This window comes from Lonchura striata, chromosome 6 (assembly GCF_046129695.1).
Source record: "Lonchura striata isolate bLonStr1 chromosome 6, bLonStr1.mat, whole genome shotgun sequence".
Classification (NCBI taxonomy): Eukaryota; Metazoa; Chordata; class Aves; order Passeriformes; family Estrildidae; genus Lonchura; species Lonchura striata.
Genome location: NC_134608.1, coordinates 50,810,001 through 50,836,310, shown reverse-complemented (window position 1 = coordinate 50,836,310; position 26,310 = coordinate 50,810,001). Strand labels below are relative to the sequence as shown.

Genomic DNA, 26,310 nt, shown 5'->3' with positions numbered 1-26,310 from the left:
TAAGTGAATGCTGAAGCATCCCCTTTTCTAGGGCACCTGTCTGCAGTTTGAATGCAGGGGAGGAAGTCATGTGGAAGTTGGATGCAGCCATGAAGAGGTGATCATGAGCACCTGCACTGCTCCCCTGGGCAGGAGACCTGGCAGGAGTGAGGGGCTGCTGTCTTCCCAGAGAAAAGACTCCCAGCAAGTCCATGGGCTGGTTAAAACATGGAGCTCTGAGGTGGGGAGAAGGAAGGTCAAACCTATGGAACAGCATGATTTGCTTAGAAAATTATCTGAGGAGTTCTGAAAAGTAACATGGTAGCAGGAGCCAATACTTGTAAGAAAGGAAGAAAGTCCAGTGAGTAATGAGACCAACATATCTTCATCATCCATTGTCAAAACAGAGTGGAATTTTGATGGCTGGGTATGTTTGACTTTGGGCTGTGACCAGTAATGATGACTAGAGAACCATTTTCTCCAGCTACTTCCATTGCTTAATTATTTTCTTACAGAGTTACCTCAGAAAGGACAAGGATTTATTAACCTGTCATCTTTGCATCTTGATAATGAGATAGAAAATAATCAAGAATTCCATAACTATCTAGTCTGGAAAGGCACGTGTGATGAACTCAAATACCTTCTGGCTATAAAAAGGTTTTATGCAATCGTAAAACTGCAGAGTTTACATAGGAGCTACACATGCCAGTACACACCTGCCAAAAGACTCCATTCAGTCAAACTCTGAGACATAATAGGTCATGCTCTGTCTCCTCTCATTAGACTCTGGCCAGGAGGCCAGTGCTGGCAGCTCAGTCCAAAAGCCTTTCTGAACATCTAGAAAAGTTTTCCCTATTGAGCAGGATTTGCGTACGAAATCCTCAGTGTTTTCTAATTTGACTTGAATTCCTAAATTGAAAGAATTAAATTACCTATCCAAAAATCTTCTCCCTTTTCTTTAAGGATTATGTTCTACTCTTTAATTCTGGGCTGGGTGAATTCCCATGCAGAAATAAAAACATACTTATGAGACGAGGCTCCTCAGCTGATGTGAATCAGCAGAGCATCGCTGCTGTCATGAAATCATGCGGGTTTATACATGCTGATTGCTTGGCCCTTAACATCACAAGATTTTCCTAGAGCTGTGTGTTTTGACTCTGTCAAATCTTTCAACCCACATATGGATTATATATATTTTTTACTTATGCACAGATGTTTTACGCCATGGATAGAAATAGTCTTTTGGGTGCTGGCAGGATTCCTCAGTGCTAATGTTATTCTTTTAAAAGTCATACCAGTTACAGTTTGAGGCACAGCACAGTGTATTTGTCACATAGTGACAAATACAGCAGCAAACTTTGCTCAGGAATGTACCACAAACAGAGAGAAAGAGGAAGATCATTTTCCTGAATGATGATTCCCCCTTGGCATCACCACTGTAACAAGACTGCCATAGATAAATGTGTAATAATTTTGTTGTCCTGAGCCACAAATGGCAGTTCTTTGGATGTAGCAAAACTCTTCTACTTGATTTCACTGCAGCTGTAGGTGTTCTGATAGACTGAATTTATGAATATTTGTAGACTTCTCTTCCATTCTTACCAACTATGTCTCATGTAGCATCTAGAGCTTCTGCTGCAGGAAAAGAAATGATGCAAATATATCAAGGTATTAATTCCTTTCAGTATCAATGTTCCCTTGTCTGTGGAAAACAAATGTAAAAACAGTTTGGTGGGAAAACAGGCATTCTGTTGTTGTTTCAGCCTTAGCCTAGGATGCCTTCAGCAACTGTGATGTACTAGGAGACCAAAATTTTCAACACGAGGTACTGTGAAAATACTCTCCTAAGTTCTTTATTTATGGACTTATTTGAAAATGGCTTTGTTTCCAAAAATATAAAGAAACCTGCACTCCTCATTATTTACACCTGGATCTTCAGGATTAGGCCTTCTCTCCCAAGTGGAATCTTACAAATTCATATGAAGGCACACTCTGTAATCCAAGAATCCAGGCTTTGTTTGTGTTCTTAACAGTAGAACAAGCCGCATCATCTTGCCTGGACACAACATTGATTAATTCCAACTCCTGAAGAGAATCAAAGCATCAGCCATTACCCTCTCAGGGAAATGTCTCTTGGGTATGAGCCCAAAACCAGAGCTGGTCCTTTTCTCCCATTGATCACACATGAAATGTATCTCATCTGACTCTTTTTGAAATCCATGGGGGTTCTATCATTAAGTCAACAGAAAGCCCACAGCTTATTATTTGTAATGTGTTTCTTATTTGTTCAACCCGAGCACTCCTTTTGGTGTTTTCCGGGTAAGCAGAAAGTTCAAGATGGAACCTGGTTCCAAAGTTTTTTTCTGTGGATTCCAGCAGCTTCTGATTCCAACACCAGTTGGAGTTCAGGACTAGGTTCAGCATCCCTGCTTTTCTGTTTTGACTCTGCTCACAATGAAGAAATGCAGGAAAGGGACTGGTGTGCAGCAAACAGCAGCACTTCATCTCTGTGAATTTTTGCACGTTTTGCTATTTCCTAATGTTTGTTTGGATTTCACATACTGCCCAGGCAAAATTAATTGCTTGCACATTTCTGAAAATTTAGTCCAATGATCTCTTTTTCTGTTTCCTGGGGTATGTATGCTTTTGGCTGCCAAAAATAACTCCAAGAGACAGGTTACATGGAAGCTGGGATTATCCATGGAAAGTAATAGTAGCACTCTCATGCACCAAGAATGAGCAGGCTGCCGATTGTAATATGTTTAAAGGGTCAGCAGAAATCTATAAGTGGTCAAGAAACAAGACAAACATTGGCCACCAGTCTGATGGGAAAAGCAACATCCATTAAGTCCATTAAATTTAACATTGGAATCAATGTTTAAACCGCAAGAAGTAATTAGTGTAATTCATATTACAGACCTTTGGATTTTTGAAACCAGGTTTAATTATATTGAAAAATGACAGCTTCATTTTCCTTCTATGGGTAGGTTACTACCATGTTCCTGATGCTTTTATTAGGGCTGGGTGCTGATATCAGGTTTTTAATGACATTAAGCAAAGTAGTGTTTCAGCCATTTGAGGAACAATAAATCAGGTTAGATTCTTTTTGAATGGAGACAACACAGATCAAGTGGCTTTTAAATAATTTTTCTTCATCACTGAGAAGTGGAGCTGTTCATTGGAAACAGCAGCCCATGGGAAAAAAATCAGAAGTTGTAGAGTGTGGAGTGATATTTGGATTCTCTGGCTCCCTTTGCCTGCATCGATAGACAATTCATGAGCTACTGCTAAGCTCTGGAAAGGTACCTCTCTAATCCTTTGCCAGTACAAACTCCATGTAACTTTTACAAGGTCTTTTATTAGCAGTCTCATATTTGAAAAAAGATGGAGAGACACTGCATCCTTTGGGCTTAAAACCTTTTAAAATTGACAAAGATGTTGAACAGTAAATGTGGTCATGAAGATGCACAAAAAGTCTTCATTTTTAGAATATTTTCATTGCTGGTTTTGATGAAAATTTATCTTATTTCTATCTTCTTGATGTGCTTCTACACACTTGACTCTTCTTTCTTGAGCTACATTTTTTTTTCTGGTTCTGTTTAATTTGGGATCTTTTTTTTTTATAGGCCAAATTTTTGTAGAGCTATTAGTAAATGTAAAGCTCATAGAAAACAAGTGGTGGCTTCTCTTTTGGCTTCCATTAGTGCAAAAAATAATGCAAATCATTGATTTTAAAATAAGTGCCTCTTGGCCTGGAACTGTTTCCTGGTTCCACTCTGTACTTAGGATAGAGGAAAGAATTTCATATTACTGAGCAATGCAGAAAAATGGGAATATGCATGCACAGCCTGGGTTTATAAGTAAAGGTGGTGAAGCCATGAGAGCTCTGTCATTCTGCTTCTGTGTACCTGCAGAGCAATCCAAAGTGTCTGAGTCAGGAGAATGTGACTGAATGTTGTGTAGGAAACCATCAAGGAGTGGGATAATGCCTTAAAATTTCTTGGTCTGTGGTCGTTCATTTAAACTGATAACAAAAGTAAAGTGAAAAATCTAGGTAGATTTACTTTTTTTGAAAATATGAAGCACCCAGCTAGCAGCTGATCAGAGGAAATCCCTACATCAGAGGAAATAAATTTCAAGAGATAAAAATTATGTGATACTTCCTCACAGACACCATGAGGCCTTGGGTCTGGCTCTTCCCTTCTAACTGTGGAGGCCCAGTCATGGTGTTTACAGGTTTGTCTTCACCACAGTGCAAGGCAGGGATATGGTGGAGCAGTGACATCCCAAGTAATGCTCTCCCACGTCTTGGAAAACAAAAGATAAAGCTGCCAAATAAGAACCCAGGAAATTAAAAAGTTATTGCTGCAAAGAGGAGGAAGAGCCATGTGCAGGAGGGGCACCATCAACAAGCCTTAGTGATGCTGGTGCAGAAGGCAAAGGAAAGTAGTGCAACAGTAGAAAGAAATGGAGGCAGATGTGGTATGATGTGGGATCATTTTGTCAGCTCTTTGGGTGAAAAACCTGTTTAAACTGGTAGAGGAGAAAGCTCAGTGTCTATGACTGAGCAATACTGAAGGGCCCTGCACCAACAAGTGAAGACAGCAACTCTCTGTAGCACTCAGGAGCATTTTTCTGACTGTGGGGATTATGAGTGCAGGTACACGATCTCTTTACAGGGCATGGGAAAAAGAAAGAAGATTCCAGACCTGTAAAGAGATTTCCAGCATAGATTAGTCTTTGGGCATGTTGATACTGTATGGATAGATGTACACTCATCGTGCTCGTGATATTCACTGAAAAAAATCTTTCTCATGAGGGATTATTAGCTCAGGCTTGGTGCCAGTGCAATCACATGGCTTCTGTCAGATTGGAGCGTGGGCAGAGCTTGCTCATGGCTGTTTGCAATATGTGGTGTAAACATACCCAAAGAGTAATAGCAGGTGGTAGCAGAGGAGGTGCATAGAAAGGAAGACTTGGAACAAAAGATGCTAAGCTTCATTTGCCGTGTGATGAGCCAAATTCATCATTGGTGTAACGCCCTGAAGTCAGTGCAGTTATAATAATAAAATTAGTCCAAGGGATCATATCCATCCCTGGCAGTCCATGCAATGCCTTTGATCTGATGGGGTATAAGTCATGGCAGCATCTTGCCTGCTCAACTCACATCATGATGCCTCCGGGGTGTAACATCAGGAAAAAACCTCACAATGGCACTGGGAAGTCACGAGCTAAATTTTAAATGTACATTTCAGTTTGAAATCCTGGCAGAGTAATTCTATTCTTCCAGCATATTTGTCCCAAATGGTAACAATATAATGAAATCTTTGGCCACATATTCAGTGCTCAAAATGGGATTGATTTCTTTCTGTTTAGCTAGTACAAATAACTGCACATGAAGAGTTTATGCAATAGCAGAGGGGGCTATTTTGTCTTGGCAATGGTTTTGTCTGGAGAAATGGAAGAAACTGAGGTAACATGAATATTGTATTTCTTCATGTATTTCTTCATCCACGGTAGAAAAACCAGCATTTCATTTGGCACTCCCTACTTATTAAAGTGCTTTTTTGCATTGCTTCCCAGCTTTAGCTCTGCAGCTCCCAAGCAGGCCAAACACAACTCCTCTCACCTCACTCCTCCTTCTTAAAAGAAAAACTCCAAGAAAAAGCCAACACAAAACCCAAGAAAACAAACCAAATATGCCCCAAGAACCAAGCACGTTCCTCTCTCTTTTTCATTACTGAGTAAACGCCCTCAGAAGTTGTATTGGTAAAACCATCCTCAGCTGGTTTAAGTTCATGTGCCTTGAGTGAGTTCAGTGAGTGAGTTCTCAGTTTACAGTAGCTGAGAATCTTGCCCTTGTTTGTAAAGGATCAGCCACCCTACAGGACTCTGTATTCTCTCTGACCCTGGGATTTGTGGTCTAGGCTGAACTGGCTGTCCACTGGAAGTGGTAAGTGCCAAGGAATGGGTGCTCAGGGATTTCTCTGCTGAGCAGCTGCTTCACAGAAGGGCTTTTACCCTTTGGGCTACCCAAAAGCACATTTTTGGTGTTGTTCCATAAGAGGCATAAGCTACTGTCTTTCTCTGCATCTCCACTCCCTCTCACTTGTCTGTGATGAAGAGGGATGCTGCAGACAGCAGCTGTGCTGTAAGAAATGATACCTGTGCTTGACATCCCACACCTATGGGAACAAAACTGTGCTTGGCACTGGGGCTGTCCCTGTGCCCTTGGCAGAACTGCAAGGCCACGGCCAGAGCTCCTTGGAAATATGGATTCTACAGGTATGTTGCCTGTGAGTTACTCTCTACTCATTCTTGAACCTCTCACAGAGCCTCAGCAAAGCTGGCTGAGGGAGACATCTCCAAGTTATTTAGTTCCTGCAAATGTGTGGAAAAATATGGAGCCAAAGTAGAAAGGAGGCAAAAGTCATACACACAGCTCTTTGTAACCAAGGGACCTAGAGGCCACATATATGTTTAGTCACAAAGAAATAAAGAAAAAAGATTTTTATTATAGTTTTTGCTTCTGTTTATAAACTATCTGCTCAAGCAGTTTTAAAAAGCACTGAGGTGCCACTGAACATGTAACAGATAAAAGTAGTAAGGTTTTTTTCTGCTCTTGAAATTTTTCTGAGCAGATCAGAGTGTGGTTCTATGCTGTCCTTAGGTTTGTCAATCTTTTGTGAATGTATTTTTTCCCTATTTTTTCAGTCCCACTGGGAAGTAATTTGATGCAAGAGCCCACGCTGAGCAACATGGACTCAACCACCACTGGGCAAATGGTTTATGTGTGTGGATGAGCAAGAAGGCAAGTACATCTGGCTCAAATGTCACCTCTGAATTTCAAAATCCTTTTCCATTAGCATCATTCATGTATGAGACTTGGAAATGCATTTTGAGAAATTTATTGTTATTCTGATTTGTGTTAGAGTTGTGTGGAGTGATCCCAGAGAAGACAGGGCCCAATGTGCTTAATTAATTAAGGTGTAGACCTTGATAGATGCAATCTGAGTTTATAACTGAGACAGGTAAGAGAAAGGGAGGAAATGGAAGCACAAAGGGGTAAAAGGATTTGGTCAAGGTCACATCTATATAAGTAAAACTTGATCACCCAACTGTTCTTGGCAAGTAAATATGAAAGGAGAGCAGTCGGCCAAAGTAAATTCACTTTAAAACCTGAATGAAAATAATCAATAGTATTCACCCACTGTGTCCCAGATGCCTGAATCAATTTGATAACAAACAGTTTGTTCCCTTTTCTTAGTTATTTGTAAAGAAGTGGCTTGATTGCCAGTGTGCCTAATTCCAGACATATGCGAATTCCCTAATGGTAATGGAGCTGCACTACTGCATGCCAAGACTGAGGCAGATACTCAGCTCTTTCCTGCTAGATTTCTCCCAGAAGATCTGCAGTCAAATCCCTGTTTAACGACTATCAGACGAACATATGTGCTGCTTGGAGGATCCGCTTTCCATCCAGTGTAAACACGTAACAGTAGCTCGGCTCCCGCGCCGCGGTCGCAGCCGTGTCTGTAAGTGCGCGCTTCGTGCTCACGTGCACCCACGCCAGCCCAGGGCCACCACGGCGGTGCTGCTGGAGCCACTCCTGCTGTGGCACCTGGGATTCTCCTAGCAGAGCACTCTGCATCCATCCCTCTCCCAGGAGCCGGGTCCCTTAGCCAGAGCCTGCTGGAAGAGGCTGCAGGAGGGCTGAACTCTCTAGGCACGAAGAGCAGCTTCCTAAGGAAAATGTCTGGGCACAAAGAGCAGCTTCCTAAGGAAAATGTCTGGGCACAAAGAACAGCTTCCTAAGGAAAATATCTGGGCACAAAGATCAGCTTCCTGTGGAAAATGTCTGGGCACAAAGATCAGCTTCCTAAGGAAAATGTCTGGGCACAAAGAACAGCTTCCTAAGGAAAATATCTGGGCACAAAGATCAGCTTCCTGTGGAAAATGTCTGGGCACAAAGATCAGCTTCCTAAGGAAAATGTCTGGGCACAAAGATCAGCTTCCTGTGGAAATGTGATGCGGGTGGTTCTGGTCTGTCAGCCCCAGGTGACTCCCCAGGCACAGCAGCTGGGCCCATGGGAGAGGCACAGAGAGCATTCACTGAGACACTGGCACAGATTTCCTGTCAGAACTGGCACAGCCATCCTGCAGGGGGGTCTGGTCTCACTTTGGCACAGACCAGGCTGCAGGGACAAAACCCCAAAGACTCTTCTGGCAATCAGATCATCCCCCAGATAAGTTTGGGATGGTACATCAAAAGCAGTAGGCTCTCTGCACTGGGGGATGATTAGGCCTATTCTACATAACCCTCCTTCAATAGTCTATGTATTACCTTTCAGCTAACTGAAGATGCTTATTTTTAATTTTTTTCCTTTCCTATTATGTCACATTTACCTTTGAGGTAGTGAGTGCTGCTTACAGTTTGGCTGAAGTTCTCAAAGTGGTAAGTCAATTTCAGCTGTTTTTTTGGTTTTTTTTCCAAAAGCAACAAGAAATTGAATGTATCTGAGAGTACTGATGGTAGGACAAATATACCTTTCTGGAAGTTATCTATCCTAGTCTACCAGCTGAGCGCTGTAAAAATTTCCAGTGCAAGTAATATTGTGTATTCATGATTGCAGGTCATATGGTCTAAAACATCAGCCATCAGAGATTTCCTGCACTAGTCACTATCTGCAGAAGGGTTATTCATTAGGTCTTTGCAAGTTTATATTCCTTGGCCCATCTTACTAGATTCCATATGTTGCTTTTCCATCCCCTTTGAAAATTAAGTCCCCATGTCAGTGAATGATGTGGAAAAGGAACACCCTTTGCTGAAAGCAAACCAAATAATGAAGGTCTGCACTAATACTGTTGCAGAAAAGGGATGGTTTTGGTACTAAAGCTCCTGGGGAAAAGCCAGCTATAGCCTGAGCAGTTGAAACTTGCTATGCTATGTGTTTGACTTGCATGGCCATCTTCTTTATTGAAAGTTCAAAGAAAACTGTTTCTTCCTATACTGTGTCTTCTGTTCTGTACAGGGAACAAATAACCTATTCCTTGCTTCATTCACTTTTGTAACTGCCACTGATATTGCCGTTTCCTGTGAGAAACCATGGAGTTGCATTTGGAATATTTACTGTGTATATTCCAAATTCCGAACATACCAAAGGGTACAAAATACTGTCACTATAAGCACCTTCCCTGTTAAACATACTTGGTCGTAAAATATTAAGGGAAACTAGATCAATCTATTGAAGATATTCACATATAAAAGTGTTTTTCATAGGTCACAGGAATTTACAAGAAAACTTACTGCACATTATGGAGCTCTGAGCTGTATGACCATTTTGTATCCCTGTGGATATAGCAAAAGTATGCTCATCAACTTACTGGCACACAACTCAGTTTTTACATGGAAGAGTAAAACTTGGTGTTAAATAATGCCTGAAAGCAAATAGAAAGCACCTTGTCTCCTTCAAATGGCATCCTCCCAGGAAATGCAAAAAAAAAACCCCAATATATTATAGTAGCTTATGATCTCATTTAAGTGATTCAACACAACAAAATTTCAATGACATTTCTTTCTTCAGTGACTGTTGACTTGCCTTTTCTCTCTGAACAGCACTACTAGATTTGGATTTTTTTTCATCCTTTCCTTAGGACCATGCTGTGGAAGGCAGCCTATCCTGGGGAAAAATACATATGGTGTATTAAACTACTAGAGATTAACACAAGCCAAAAAATTCATGAATGCCATAGACTCTATAGCTCTAGATGGGGAGAGGAAGACATGTGCCACATCAGGCTGGCTAGACTATCCCCTGAGACTCATGGGATTGTCTCCTACCATAGATGTCTGTGTTTTCTTAGTTTATCTTAGGTTGATTTTTCACAGAACAAAAGCTGTATTTTTCCTGTTAAATTACCCTACAGCTGCCTTATACGGGAAATGTAGATGGCTTATACTTCCTAGTCATACCAATTTTTATGTTTTTCTGAATGGGATTACTGCTTGGGCCTCCAGAAGATGTTATACTTATTTACATTTGAGTTAAGCACTGATGATCCCCTCCTTATGGCTTCACTGCAGAAAGAAGGTGGTGGTGGCAGCAAGCAGATAAATCACAAAAGACATGCTTCATCTGCTTGATCTCTGGTCTCACTTCTGCCCTTAGAAATAGTGCAATAGTTCAAGTTTATAGCCTTTGTGGATTAGAAAAGTACCCTTATGCTGTTGAAAAGAGAAAATGTCCATAAACAGTGTTATTGACAGTTATTAATGTTGTATCACTGAAGACCAGGGCTCATTGTGCTAAGTGCTGTGCAAATGTATTTTAGAGGGCTTCCCTGCTATAAACAGCAATATTCTTGTTAGAAGCAGGAGGTCTTGTTATTCCTATAACTCTCTTTGCTCTATTTTGCAGCTCAAATAGCACATGGGCAGTCATGCCTTAGTAACAGTCAGAAGAACCAACTTAAGACAGACACATTTCCATCATGTGAGTACTTCTTTACATCTTCTGTCTCCACCACATTTGGAGTTTTTCTCTCTTTACTCCAGGGAAAATTTGCCACACTCCACGTGTCCAAAAAGAAACCACCAGAAGCAAGCAGAGTGAAGAAACATAAACTGGTTGAAAAAAAATTTGAGGGTTTCTTATTTTCAAAACAAAATATTTTGATCTATAGCTTTTTATCTTTTAGAATAAGTATGTGCTCAGATTAATCTGTGACTGACACATTTAGGAAGCACTACAGAAAGAGTGAAATTTGCAGATGCCTATGATTGAATTCTAATCAGAAAACAGTTCTTCATTCTTTCTGTAGGTCTAGTCTGGTGATCCAGATTTTCCCTAACCAACATCTACCTAGGGGCAGAAAGATGCTATAAACATCCTAGAGAGATGGTGCTGGAGAGGCTTGAAAGATTAGACATGCTTTCTGTCCCTGGGTTTTTAGCTTTTTGGGTTTTTTTGTTTGGTTGGTTTTGATTTTTTTTGAACATGTTTTTCTTTCCCCCTTCCTTTCTTATAATGACAACTGTATTTACACCTTGCAAACTTCTCACTCTTTAGTTTTGGTAACAGTATTGCTGATTCGTTGATCCATTCATGATCCAGGACTCCTTTCAGTCCTTTCCAGCAATGCTACTGCCTGGCCAATTATTTTATTGTGCTGATACATCTTTTCCTTTCCCCTCTGACCAGCTCTTATCTCACAACAGTCTCCACATTTTCTTTGGTGTGTCCTTTTCAAAACGGGGAGTTAATAACTAGGTCAGCTTCAATAAGAAAAGTGAGTGTGGAGTACTAGTCTGTGCTCAGGAGCCTCCTTGCCCCTTACAGAAAGACTCTCTCACATTTCCTCAATCTTAATCCACTTTTAATGGCCTTATTTATTAGTTGCTAAGCTGTTTTCTTCTAGAGAGCTAGAAAAGATAGCACACATAGTAAGATGCTGGTATTTTATGGTTAGGAACAACATCAGAATGTCTGAATTTGTATCTTGTTCTTTTTGGTGGATTAGGACCACTGAGGAAACTTTTTTAGTGTCGGAATCTGTGGTATTGATGATTCTGAGATTGTAGAAAGTCTCTGTCTTTCAGCCCTGCTGCCAAAGAAGAAACCTGTGCTGGTTTCCAGGTTGTTTATTCTGTTTATCTCTAACATGTTCTGCTGCCCTGCCACAGCTCTGTCCTGCAGGGCAGCGTGTGGGGCTCTGCCCTCAGTGGGATGTTACAAACATTAAATACCAGAAACTCCCTGGGCTGGATTTACAATAATGTGCCAATATCTGTCATCTACGTTGAACAGTGTGTCCCCAACCTAAACCAATAGAAAAATGCCAACACTACAGTGAAACATGGAAGGCATGAAGGAGAAAAAGGACAAGACACACCCAATTTCCTCCATCTTGTCCCCTTTGAACCCCTAATCTAGAATCCTAAAATTCTATTTTTGCACCCATGCCACACTTAATTATTACTTATATCAAACACTCAGAGCTTGTAATTCATCCTGTAAGATTGAAAACTCTTTTCCATGGACAGAGATCACAGACAGTGTCTCTGGGGGCTCTGTACAGGGGCATTCCTGACCCCCTGCCAGGGTCCCAGGGCAGCCAGGGCAGCCAGAGGGAAGCCCTGGATTCCCACAATTTAGTACTATCTGTGTTTAAGAAATGAGAACCTGGATGAGATTTCTGGCCCTCAAACAAATTTTCTGAGTGCCCTTTGGTGACTCAGTTGCTTGTCTCTGTTTCAGCTCTGTCTCTGCCAGACTGATGTAATATTCCATGCCTAATGTAGGTGCCAAGGAGCTAAATTAATGAATGCCCGTGGAGCATGCAGATCATTGATGTATGGATCAGTACCCCTGAGGGACACCAGCAGAAAGCTGGTTGGGAACACACCTTGGCTGGCCAGGGTGGAGAGTGAGAAAACTCTCAAAGAAGTAGGCAGGAGGCTGGTAAAAGGAAGCAGGAGAGAGCCTGAAAAAATTAGGGCTGATGTAACAAAAGGCATTCATTACTTGCTACAGAAACTCTAAAGGAATCTGACGTTTGGATGTCCCCTTCAAATTTGGACACTTGGAACACTTTAATCCATCAAATTTGAGTGGAAAGTCTAAAAGTCTAAAGAAAGACCTCCTGAAAAGCATTTGCATAGTGTACACACTAAAAATCTATTGACATATAGATTAATTTAAACCCTGAAATTAAACAAGCATTAAACAAGCCCTGAAAAATGCACACAAACATATTCTGGTGAAAAGCTACATTGTGATCCTTCTTGTAAGAATTACAGCACATATACAATAACTGCCATGAATTCTGCAGGGAATGTGAGAATGTAGTCACCTATTCAGATTGGAGACCATAAAAAAAGAACCTCTAATAACAAGTGGATCCTAACATTTTTTGAAATAACTAAAATAAGAAAGGGACCAGAGGGAGTGAATTGCATAAGGAGTGGAAAATCCTGAACCCATGCTGGCCCAAAAGAAGTATCAGAAAGAAAGAGCTCCTTCAAGTAAAAAACCTCCCAAATTAGACCTTTGTCTGACCAATTCAATAAGAAAGGAACAGGGAATAGGGAAAGTCATTCAAATGTATTCATTAAGCTGGCAGAGAAATGCTTATTAAAGAAACTCTCATCTTGATTCCTTTTTAGGGGAGGAGGAAAAGAAGAAGGAAGGGAAAGATTTTTTTTTTGTTGTTATTTAACATTAATGGTTCAGAGGCATTCTTCCTATTATTCCTTCTATTTTGACTTTCTGCATTTGAAAAATATGTTGTCTTTTAAATAGATTTATTCCTTTCAACAGCATCTGACATCTTTTGTCAGAAGTTCCTTCATTTTTCCAGTTTATTCCTTAACATGTATTTGTATAAATGGCTTCCACTGCATTAATTGATGTGTTTGTGTCTGTGCAGAGCAAATGCATTCTTCTCACAGGGATTTTAACAGGCATTTGTTCAAGTGTGTTTTGCTTTTCTGTGTCTATTTCTGCTTGTTTTTCTGGGAGAGAAGGAGACATTGCTAACATGCAGCCAGCATAATGAGTCCCATTAACTCCCAGTTCAGTTTGCTTTTTGACCACCTCTCTTTTAATGACTGTACTTTTCTTGACTGCAAAGTTTGGGGAATAGGAAAACTGTTCGCTCCGCTGGATTTTAATACATGTTTACATCCTTCTTTGCAGAACGGCACCACCTCTCAATTAATGTTACTCTTAGCCTTAAAAAAGCAATTGGTAATAAATAAATGCGAGCATGTGTTGGAAAAGTGTGGTGTGAACCAAAATTTTTACAAAGGCTGCTAAGCAATTTTAGAAGCAGCATTTGTGTTCTAATATTTTAAAGCTTTTTCATTGATCTCCTGTTAAATGAGAAGCAAGAATTAACCTCAATGACAGTGCTAGTAGCTCTGCAGTCTATTTTGGCCTGTTCTTTAAGTAAAAAGAGCAACCTAGATGAGAATTTTGTGCTTCACTGGATATTGAAAGATGAGGCAATAAACTGCTAAACTTGAGTAATCACACACTCCCAGAGGAATGCCTCAAATGGGGTTGGTCAAAAACCTTGAAATTCTAGCCTTCTGCACACTGCCTGGGCTTTAACATTTGATGAGAGTCATTATAGTGGGGGACTGAATACAAGTGTCTTCTGATTACAGACCTTCCATTAAAAGTTCCCACCAGTGTGCCTTTCCATACAGAAGCGTCAATGGGATTAAAATCTCAATTCACCCCAGTCAATTCTCCAGTAACACGATTTCATTAGAGGCAGGCAGGGAGGAAAATGGACTAGAAAGCACTGAAACAGCTGGTGTATAAATTATAAAGTGTACTTTCTACTAAGTGAACACACCTTCCGCTCAGCCACATTACTAATTAATGTGTAGGGTAGCCGATTTTATGTAAATTGTATTCTTCCTCTCTCCTGTGCTTTGGTTAACAACAGGTTCTTCTAAATCTTGGAAAAAGAAAGATTATGCAAAGCTATCATCATATGAAAATAACGTATTAACATACTGCCTGTGAACTGTATCCAATCAGTTCCTTTTCACTGGCGTGTGTACAAAACAATTAAAATCAAATTTATATTGCACTTCTTTAATATATTCTGGCATTAATATAATCAACGAACAAGTGTTTAAAAGTCTTACAGGCCTATTCTGCTTTAAAATGATATGTTTGTTCTCAGGGTTAGTGGATATTTTCAGCTTCTCTGAAAGGGCACTAAAATGAAAAGTTCTCGGCGTACGAATGCAACTCTGGCAGATTCATGTGGAGCCTGTCTCCTTCCAGAATTTCAGCCTCTCTCAGTCTGTTGTATTCATTTCTTTTAGCTGGTGTCTTCACTCCTGGACTTTTCCAGCTGTTCCCCATGTTACCTGCAACATATTGGTTTATAATTATTGGGTGTTGCTGAATAACAGCTCATAAAGTTTACGAGAGCCCTGAATTGTCTGGATGACCTGCAGGCTGGTTGTGCTACCAGCTGTTCCGGTGTCAGGCAGACACACACACCCAGGAGCTGTCTGCGTGCCTGCCAAGGCCCAGGGTTTCACCTGGAGCCTGAAGGATGGCTCACATGCCACCAGCATATCCTTATTTTCCATGTTTCATGCTCTGAGGCTACGTTTTCCCTGTTTGTTTTCCTAGCTCCCTTTGGTGTACTCTCATGTGACATGTGGCAGGAAGAACTGAGATATTCTGTCACTGCTCTCAGTGCTAGAAGATCTCAGAGACAAAAAAAACTGGTGTGAGTAAAATACTTTTGTCATTCACAGGGGTGGAAAGTCTACCAAGAAGTTATTTATTCTGTCCTTAACAATATCTGCATCTCCCCAGGAACAGAGCCTTGTCGAGCCCCTCCGCCAACAGGCAAGCCACACTTCATCAGGCAGTTTTTCTCAGGGATTCTGAGAAAATTCTCAGGGATTCTGAGAAGATTCAAACAGAACTTTCTTAACACCTCTAGCTGCAGGTAAGCCCGTTTCTTGTCCTACGCGCTGAGGATAAAGAAGAGATTACTCTCTTCTTTGAATTTGCCTTTTACTTATTTTGAGAACCTATCCTCCCTCATACACATATACAGAGACTAATGCTAGTGCCCAGCCAAGATGATTCTTGAAACCATGATCATGAAGCTGGAAATGATTGGTTTTCCCCTCCCCTGGCAGTGCTGAACCTGCCTACAAAGACACATCCCTCTGAGGAGACCAAAAGAGAATGTATTTCCTAGGAGAAATAAATGAGTGAGATCCTCATACCGCTTCTGAGCCTTTTTCTAAAGGAAAACTACTTCTTGTGGCAAGAGACAAACTAAGCTGAGAACATAAGCTGACTTCAATTTGGACCAGAGGATAGTAATAAACCATGGAGGAAAGGTCAGCATCTTTCCATTAAGCAGTCCCATGTCATCCTTATTTATGATTTCCTAACAATGAATTTAGCCAGATAAAAAATGCGATTGTCATAATTCCACTTTGAAATTGCAGATTTGAATTCTTGAAAGTATAAATGGTTGTGCATTTACATTATCAAAAATGGCGTTAGACTCGAACTGCTTATTTTTCTCTTCAGCTCCTTTCACCAAAGCTATGAAATGAAGGTGGGTGAGGAATGCAGAGGAGAGGGAAAAAATACTAGGATTCATTGCCAAGTACTTTCTTTTCGCCCCTCATTTCCTACCAGCTGATTTGTAGTGGCACCAGGCTGAGCAGATGACTGACAGCATACCTCACACTAACACTTGGGCAGACCTACTGCAGCATTTTCCTCCTTGATGGTGTCGATAGCATAAATGGCAGCAGCCTTGAGGCAGAGGACAGCATCACCTGCAGCTCTTTGTAGGGACAGGATAGGAGTGGAGGAGGTGCACATTCCACCTCTGGTCACAGTGGTGGAAGCCCAGGAAGCGTCAGTGAGAACTGAACGTAGCCAAGAAGTTTGCTCTGCAGAGGCACAGATTACAGTCCTTATCTTCCCTGATTGCCCAGCACTCGAGGTAAATGTTGTCTCTCTCATTTCCTCAGGTTGTAAGTCACTGTCAGATCCTTCCCACTGGCTGAGGGACAGTTTAGTGGCACTCTCCAAGCCTGCCAGGACTTGTGGCACTATTACTCACTAAAGGAAAGAGGAGAGACACAGAGCTCTGGTACCTGGGTTTGCTTTCCCACTCACAGCACCAGAAAAAGATGCTCTGTCGCTCTTTCAGAAACACTTTGCTGATCAACTATGCCAAATAAGGTGAACAAATAAATCTCAGGAGCCTCTGAAGGTGATCCTCCATAAATTGCTTAACAAGACTTAACAATGGCTTGTTTGGCTGTTTGCTGGTTTGCTCTTTTTGGAAGGAACAAATGCATGGAAAGATAAGTTTTTACTGTTTTCTAGACAGCTCAAAATAAAGACAGAACAGAAAAAAGGAAAGAAGCTTCTCTTTCTTTGGGTGGTGTTATCAGGAAGGTTGAAATCTGATGAGTAGGTTCCTCAGTGATTTGGGGGTTGCACATCTACAGTCAGAGAGATTCTCACATTCCTGCAGTTTTTAAATGGGCTCTTTTCTATGCTGCTGTATTGTTTGTACCAGTGTTTGCTATATTCATGGGAAATTATCCTATTTGTCTTCAGTAGATACTGCACAAGACTCAAAATGAGAAACACATCCATAAACTTTGTTAGGGTTCAATATGTATATTTTTTTTTGTGATAAGGAAAATGAAAAAGATAGTTGTAGTTGCATTTTAATTACATTTATTGGATATACACATTGTCTAAGACCTAGAATATCTCTAGCATGATGGAAGACAGCAAAAGAATGGGATTAGAGCAGACGAAGAAGAGATCTCAGGCCTAAATAGTGATACAGAGAGGATAACCAATCTGAAATGGTTAAAATTGACTAGCTTTAGGGGATGTTTAGTTTCTTAGCACAAATTGCACAAATTTAATTTCTGTATGCATTCCCATAATTATTTTTGTTTCGAAGTAACTGTGAAATTGAGTCTTTTCTTCTACTGATATCGGGTCACTTCTGAAAACAAAGTGTATCTCAGAGAACAGCAATATTATTATTATTCAAAGGCTGCATGCTTGGGCAATTATGCAAACATTGTCCTACTGTCAGTCAGTAAAAATCTTTCCAAAAATACCTGGAACCCTTGAATTAATTAAACTTCTCATCACCTCCTTTGAATGCCGCCATGCAAGGGGTTCACCTCCTCCCCAAACCCACTCCAAAATTCTCCACCCCCAGGTCATTTTATCATGCAGTTGTCCAGCTGAATGTTGTTCTGCAGTGAACACTTTTGCTCCTCTAATCACGGAGTACAAGCTTATATACGTACAGCTCTGCAAACTCTGTATGCTCTTTTAGCAAAAGTCATCTTGGTGACTCACACGTTGTGAAAAGTGTGAAATCTACTGAAAGCACATTGCTTCCCTGAAGGAAATAAGCACAGTTTTTGTGGCCTAACCTCAGAGACAGCAGAGGCTGATGTCCCCTTTCCATCATGGCTGGAAGTTTAGTAGCACAGTTCTTATGAAAAGAGCTGAAGAAAAAAAAGACCTGGTGGGAAAAAACCCCAAAAACAGCATACCAAGTTTAGTGATATGGACTGTAACAAGATTTTATTTTTTTTACTCCCTAAGTACTCTTAATGGGAATAAATGGTTTATGTTTTTGGATCTGTAGATATTACTGCAGAAATATCCCGCTGGGAAAAGGCTGCATAAGTTCTGGCCACCATGTAAATCTCACACTGAAGACTCACTTGGGAAGAAGAAAAGACAAAAATTGTTGTGCTGGCTCTCTAAGTGAAGGTAAGTGTTGTCCTACATAAACAGTAATGAGAGCAAAGCTAAATGGTGCCCAAATTTTGTTTCAGGGGCAAACCAGTGTTATGTCAGCCAAAGACTTCATGATTTTATGAAGGTGGAGAGCTTTTCTCCCTTTGTCTATTCTTACTCCTTGGTAAACAGGCGTGTATAAAGACAGACCTATATAAAAAGGATGGCATTCACATCCTGTGTTTTGTGCCTCCCCCCACCTGGCTACACCCTGTGTGTGTAGTACTCAAAAGGGCAAGTGTGTCCCACAGGGAGGAGGAATATTCAGCGTTCCACAAATGGCTTTGAACCAGCTGCACATCACAAAACCACCCTGCAGAGCCCCTGGGCCTGGGTACTCTTGCTGGGACAAGTTCATCCATGACTGTATGGGGAGCTGCTTAATTGAGGCTCATTATTCCATTTCCTACTGACACCGCGCACCCCGCGAGGCGCCGCTCAGGCAAGCACCAGGGGCAGGGGGTGGAACAGCTGCTGCTGCTGGCATGGAAGCAGGAGAGGATGAGGGATAACAGTGCCCTCACCCAGCCCTGCTGCCTCCGTGGTTGGTGCTGCCTGTGAAGAGGAGCAAGCTGCTAATCTGACCCACTCAGACAGGGGCATGCACCTGCCTCGGCCACCACGGGGCCTTTGGCCACAGAGGATGGTGCACTCCTGACAAACTGCCCCCAGCAGGTGTTTCCACCATCCCTTTGGCATGTCTAGCTATCTGTATGTTTTTGTTCTTTTTTATGAAGGTTCATGCTTGGAAGAACCTCAGCTAAAACTCCCAAAGAGGAGAACTTCTCTATTTTAACACATAATGTGAGCCATTTATTTTTTCTTATTCAGGATGCCATCTATATTTTCTTATTCTTTCCAAGGTCAGACAAGCATCCTTCCAAAGCCTCTGATTCTGTTTCTTCAAGCACACAAGCTCACAGGTAGACACAGACTTCCTGTTCATTCCTGGTCCTGTGGATGTCCTGAATCCCTGCTGAGACCCTTGTTCCTATTTCTTTGCGGACATTCTTCCAGTTCTCTGCTGATGTAGTATCCTCAGCTTTCATTATTAAAGACCCATTATGGGCTTTGGCTCCTACAGGTAAATATGCAGTATCATCCACTTTATGTCAACTTTTCCTGAGTACCACAAAAGCTGCTAAAGGAATTAATCACCTTTTGATTTCCATGGGACAGTGGAAAACCTGTGAGAGAGAACTTAGGCAATGATATCTGTTATTATCACCCTTCTGAAACTCACCACTGCTGAGTGAAAATGAGCTTTGTGAAGGTAATCAATCACTGGCCACCACATGGGTTCCCTCAGTATAACATTAAGGGTAAAACTCATCACTTTGAACAGCATCAACGCAGCCTTGTGTAACACCAATTCTCACTCACCCACTTCTGTAGAGGAGATGAAAGAGGGATCTGTTTACTCAAGATGCTCTGGCTTTGCATTTCACCACTCCCAGTGCAAGTAATGACTTGCTGGGCAGCCATTGGCCCGGCCAGGCAAGGGCTTCCTGTGCTGCAAGGTGGCATGGGGCCATGGTAGCTCTGCACATTGACTGAGAAGTCAGATAAATTATAACTGCCAGCATCAAAGCTGTAAAAATGATAAAAATTAATACCACGGTATTACGGAGAGTGCCTTCCTTTGTAGCTGCTGTTAGGTAGTACACAGTCAATTCATAGAATAAGAAATTTCAGAACATCTTGCATTATACCAGTTTCACTCCCCAAAAAACCCCCTACATAAGTCCCCCCAGAGAATATTTTAGGTGAGGGATAAACTGAGAGAGATGGTGGTGTCCATTGTGTTAGATTCTGCACATTAAACATTTGGCAACCCAGAGATGAAAGGTGTGAAAGGACCATGTTTGTGGGCAGGGGAGGTTTCTTGTTTGGCAGCACCTGAGAGCAGAGCTGATCCGGTTTAAGGCATTTCAGTCTGGGTTTGTCTTCTCTGCTTGTGTGTATGTAAAGATGCCCAGGTTATTTCCATGGCACAGGCTTTGCAGGCATGCAGTTGCTGCATCCTGTCACTGGAGACTCAGAAGCAGTGGCAGGTCATCACAGAGAGAATTAGCTCATGTATTTTGACAGGTGAAGTTAAATAAAATGAAATAATTTGACAGGAAGTGAAGCAAAAATTCAACAAAGGAATAGACTTGCATGAATAACAGGTTACCAGATGGGGGGGAAAATGAGGATGGGAAATGTATATACGAATAAATAAATAGAGATATTTTCATAAATCTGTTTCAACCTCAGCAGTTTGACTAGCTCAGAGTTCCCTGTCTGTTGGCCTGTTTGGGTAAGGCAGTGCTGCTATCACAGTAAGTGCTTTCACTTCCTCATACACAGTAAAGGAAATGCAAGAACTCATGCCAAAATCTCTTTCAAAACTGAGTGTGAAGTAGCAAAATAAGAAAGTCCACTTGAGTCTGGAGAGAGTCTAAAACAGGAGCTCTAGGAATTCCATGCTGCTCTATTAGTCTCATTTCAGGCCCATGGGCTGCACAGGTTTGTGGCCAAGTAACTGTTGATTGTGACTGCTATTCCCACAGGGAAGAAAGAGAAATGCTATACAGGGCATAAAAGCAACAATGGATTTCTGGCAAAATAGTCTTTTCCAGTGTGAGCACAGGCAGCTTTCTGCTCTAAGGAAACAAGGACAACTTTGCAACTAGTATTATCAAGTGGCTAGGACTGTCTTCATAGTGTGATGCTGGTAAAAAACAGAGACAAGCAAGGGAGAAAATGTATCCAAAATTGCAGCAAAGAAATGCATTAGGAGAGGGAAAAAATGATAAACTACACAGGTGGCATGGGAAGCAACAGTGGTGTTTTCTCAATAAAGATGCTGAGGACATCAAATGGGAAAAGGCAGCACAGCTGTGACAGGTCACAGCAGCGAGGGCCAGCCTGTTTCTGAGGACCACTGCAGTGATCCTCAGAAAGAGCCACGGATGTGTGGCACTACCCAGCCCCATCAGGCTGGAGCAGCCTGCAAGCCTCCAGCCAAACACGCTGCCTTTTAGTGCTACACGTCCCCTGGCTGCACACAGCAGGCAAGGGCCATCTGTTAGGGAACAGGGTCCCCTCCTGTGCCTGGCACAGGGCTGGCACAGAGTCAGCTCCAGGGCCACAGGAGATGTGGCTGTGGTAGCCTGGTACCCAGAGCCCTGGAGAAGCACGGTGCCTGTGTCATGGCACTGAGACATCCAGGATGAGGGCAAGGGCACTGAGGAGATCGTGGGACAATGAAAAGACAGTTTAATGTTGTATGTGTTTAGACAGGTAAAGTGACATTTCACCCCTCTCTCAGACCCTGAATTAACAGGTTAGCCCAGAGATACGAGGCTTTGAGGGGAGGAATATCAGAAAATGGGCAAAGATTTCCAACAGAGGTTCTTACCCCAGTGTGGTTTTCCAGCTCTTTATTCTATCATGTCCAGGGGAAAGAGTGGGGCAAAGAGGGCAAACAGGAAGGGTTAGGGGTTTATCTAGGCTCTGGACAGGGAGGGCTTCTTGGCTCTCCACCAACCCTGTCAGGGCAGGAAGGAGGGGTCCAGGGTTATCTGATCAGAGTCACGGGGGTCCCGGGGAATGGGGAAAGGCATAGGCCGAGTGCACTGTAACAGTAGAACTATGGTCTGGAGTCCTGAGCAGAGACTTATAATATTCATAGGTTTGTTGTCTTTAAAAGACTGTTTCTTTTAATCTGTTTTGTTCTAAAAATATTGTGTGTTTAAGCACTTTGTTGTTATTCCTGCTGTTCAGACTTTGTTATGGGTATATAGGAAAAATCTGCTAGTTATCTAGTTGGCTTGGATGAATTGTTATCTGATGCTAACATGAAATGTAGGCAGAGTCCTGCAGGAGTCATCCTTTGCTCTAAGTGTGCAGTCTTATTAATCACTTTAAAATGTTTCATGGCTCTTAGAGTTGTCAAGATCTCTCTCAATTCTGTACCAAGTGTGAAGCAAAAAGGTAAGAAGGTGCACTTGATTTTAGAGACTCTAAAATAAGAGCTCTAGGAATGGCAAGCTGCTCCATCACTCTCATTTCAGGCCCATGGACTCCACAGACTGTGACCAAGAAACTGCCAAAACCCAACAGTTGGCTACATTTTTACCTGTGTGTGCTATCAAATTTCAGCTATTGCTGGCTAGATTGTGTAGGAATGCAGAGATGGGAAAGGGGGTAATTTTTGTCAGCCAGGGTAAACTAACAGCAGACAGGGTTTTAAAAATAACATCACCATGGAATTTGCCTGACACAAACCTCACCCTGATGCAGAAACATTACATAGCTTTGGGGAAATAAATAACCAACTGCCTTGAAACCTGTTCAACATGAAAGGACTTTGCTGTTCTTTCCTGCACATTTCTAGAAAAAGGACAATTACAGGATAGATATTCTTGACAATTACAAAAATAATCACTTTCAGGATCTGTTGTCACAGCTTGATTCAGCTGTGAGGGAAATACCCTTAGTATTATTTCTGTGTTCAAGTGCTTGAGACATTTATCAGAGATACTGATGTGGAATGCTTATGAGTAAGGTGGAAGATCCTACTTAGCCTCAAATTTCAGGCCAATGGTTTTTGCAAACTTATTGAAATCCAGCCAGGCCAGGCCTTGTTCCTGACAAGGATATAACCAGCTATTACCTCTAATCATGGATTGGTAACCTAGAAAAGTGAAAAGTATAGGAATTTCAGATTTAATCTGACTTCTGTTCTGTCATTTAAGGATCATTTTGCATTGTGTCCAGGCATTTGAGCAGAAAATGAATGGTTAACTTTGCAGCCACTCTTGTAAATAGACTTTTTTTTTTTTTTCACTATTATAAATCTTGCAGAGAAATGAAAAGCAAGAAAATAAAGATGTATTAGGTCCACATGTTCAGGTATTCTAGGTGGGCTTCTGCTGTGTGGGAGCCATAGAAACACACAGACTTTTCCTCATCACCAGCAGAGCTATTCAGCCGGAAGCAAGGCTGATTTCAAACCAGTTTTTGCCTAACACTGCTGGTACCTCCAGCTGAGATCTGCTGGAGGGTGCTGGCTTAATTATAAAGTATCTCCCCTACAGCTGCAGAACACTAATCCTGATTCACCAGAATCCAGTGCCTTTGTTTGATTATAGGAACTAACTTTTGAGAGTTTTGGAGTCAATCTAGCCCTGACCTAAGCCATACAATGGGTACAGAGCAGTCAGGGCATACATTGCATGCTCTCAAGGTGCCTAGCCAGGACACCCACTCTTTGTGACATACTCTACAAGCCTGTCAGCCAGGGTAACAGTGACCTCAGTGTAGCTCTACGGTGCTATTTCAGCAGGACATAAGGTCTTATCATGTACATTTTGTCAATCAGGATTGGATTTTTCTTCCAAGGGAAGAACATTGTGTGGCAACAGTCTCTTGGGACAATCCTCCCCGGAGAATCATGGCAACACAGATGCACTTTTGTGCCTTGATGCATCAGTCAGCTCCTTTTCTGGGACTGAAACTTCGAAATCAGTGGCTCCTGGGAAGGCTGGAGTGGGCCCCAGGGGAAGGGTGGAAAGCAGGCTGTACTCTGTGTTAGCCAGGACCCAGCTGCTCCTTCCTCAGCAGCGAAATAGCGCCCATCCCTCACTCAGCCAGTACCTGCAGGCATTCCAGGTTTGTAAGAATTTTAACATCTCTGGCCCTGAAAGTGTATTTCAACATTTGGGAAAGACTTAAGGCTAAATTAGACAGCACAGTGAAAGGATTTAGTTTTTCCAGAAATTCCTGTGACTTCTGTAACATTTCTACCTTTATTCCTTAGACAAAAATAGCTTTTTTTTTAAGTTGAGGAACTTCTTGAGGGTTGAATGTGACTGAAAAAAGAACATCCTTTTTTTCCAGAAGTTTTTCAGGATTCTTTCCTTGGTCTGTACAGTAAGTGTTTAAAAAAATAATTGAAATACATATTTTGTTAAATGTGCTATAGATTTGTCACAAGTCTAATTAAAATCTGAAGCCACTGCTTTTATATTATTTATAACACTTCTTAGAACACAGTATCATAAATTAAACAGATCTGATCTTGAAGCTTTACAGGTCAAGCCCAGGGCAAAGGGGCCCTGATTTATTTGGAAATTTTGAATGAAAACAGAGGATAGGTATTTATTATTTTAAAAAATAATTCCAACTCTCCAATAATCTTAGGCACTGAGGCCATTATAAAAGAGAGTGAATTTTGGTATGCAAGTAGCAGATAGTGTTTTGCAAAACTACTCTGGTGTTATATTAAAAACTTAAAATCTGTTCACCAGAATTGCTGTCTCCCCACAGCTCACATTATAATTTTCAAACTTACGAAAGCTGCAAGAAACTTCAACCCAAGGTAGGAGAACCCTCTTTTGGAAACCTAAGGCTCGGCTTGTATTTTTGTTAAAACCTTTTCACAGCACACTGTATTATAAAGTGTTTTTAAGTTTGTCTAGTACAACCACGAGGTTGATAGCTTCTCTCCACTCATCTGCATTTAGGGATGACTGTGGTTTTAATGAAACAGAATATTGCAAATACTAATGGATCTTAAATTGCTTATTCTTACCAAGAGGTACTCCAAATAGCACATTTGCCTCAAGTATGTGATATAAAGTGATGAGTTAATTCATGTACTTGTGTCAATTGCTTCAAGATACTGAGAATTAGCTGCATTAGTGATATGCTGCTTTTTTTTTTTTCCTCCTTGTGCTTTACATATGAACAGCAAAGTGCATAGGAATGGAGCTCAATTTAAGCTGTGCTATGCAAAGAGGGGAGAAATCTGGTGATGGGCCTACAAATGTCATTGACAAGGTGAGTAAATTCTTTCTTTTTGCATTTTCTTCTTATTCCTTGTACTTAGGCTTGACATAGTTAGGATTTTTGAAGTAGTCTGTGGCAGGGAAATTTCTGATTGCAGTGAATTAGCCAAGAAGAGTTTATCTTCAGGAAAGCCACATCAAATGGAGCTTGAAAATCCCTCCTAGTGACATGCACCAAAGGACAGCTCAAATCACTCCAAGGACCTCTTCTCCACCTGGACTCCCAAACCCACCAGCATCATGTCTTGCAAAAGCAAGGAAAATGTGGGGGCCAATGCACATCCCAGACATATCAAACTTCCCTGGAGATCAAGGGCCAGAGCACAGTGCTATTCCCCAGCCTCAGAGTTCCTCTGAAGTAGAACAGAGCAACAGGTGGTGGCTGTTAATGTGCTGAATGTGGCTTCCCTCTGTGTCCGGCCATGGAAAACAAAGCCAGCGAGCGGATCCATGCCAAACACTTTGCAAGCATGGAGCTTACACAATTGGGCTCCACCCACATGCCTCACATGGGAATTTTCTCCCTCACCAGCTGGGTTAAGATCACAAGATGGGAAAAAGGAGAAGGGGCAAAAAAAAAAAAGAAAAAAGAGCTGGAATTGTTTTCTTTCCATTGTGGCTCCTGACCTGAAAGTTCCTTTGCAGCAGAATAATAGAATAAAGATGAGAGTGAACACTGCTGATGGCTCAAAATCTGGCACCAAAGTTTATTTTTCCTGAGCAGTCTGAGTCTGAACAGTCTTGTCAGACAATGTCAACAGAGGTGAAAAAAAATGATGAAAATCATTGAATCTAGTTTGGCTCAAAAATGAATAAATGCACCAGACAGGGTAAGTATATGGCCATTAAAAATGGCATAACCCTGACTGAAAACTGAACACCCTCATATGTATTTTGTACTCTCAAAGGCTTATCTTGCCAGCTGTACTTTTGAATGAGCTAAGTGTCTCCTCGTATGAAATGAATGCGAGTAGGCACACATAAGCTTTCTCATCAGTGTCCATACTCATAGCCGGGTATGGATTGAAGTCTCTCAACTCAGCTTGTTATAGCTATCATGATGCAGAGCCTGAAAATGCCTCTTCTCCAAGTGCAGACAAACGTGAACTGACAAGCACTGTATTTTGCCCTTAAGGCTC

At 41.5% G+C, this 26,310-nt stretch overlaps 1 long non-coding RNA gene across 2 annotated transcripts in view; it reads left to right on the top strand.

Annotated features, from left to right (window-relative positions):
* The window catches only part of LOC110470105 (uncharacterized), a 167,709-nt gene that overhangs the window by 139,396 nt on the left and 2,003 nt on the right, over positions 1-26,310 (top strand). Inside the window, exons 4-11 of one of the 2 annotated variants that reach the window (XR_013340194.1) lie at positions 6,694-6,790; positions 8,397-8,434; positions 10,398-10,472; positions 15,141-15,240; positions 15,330-15,465; positions 18,178-18,305; positions 24,651-24,702; positions 25,075-25,163. This is a non-coding gene — a long non-coding RNA (uncharacterized LOC110470105). The remainder of the gene's footprint in view (positions 1-6,693; positions 6,791-8,396; positions 8,435-10,397; positions 10,473-15,140; positions 15,241-15,329; positions 15,466-18,177; positions 18,306-24,650; positions 24,703-25,074; positions 25,164-26,310) is intronic. The other variant, XR_013340195.1, reaches the window with a different exon arrangement.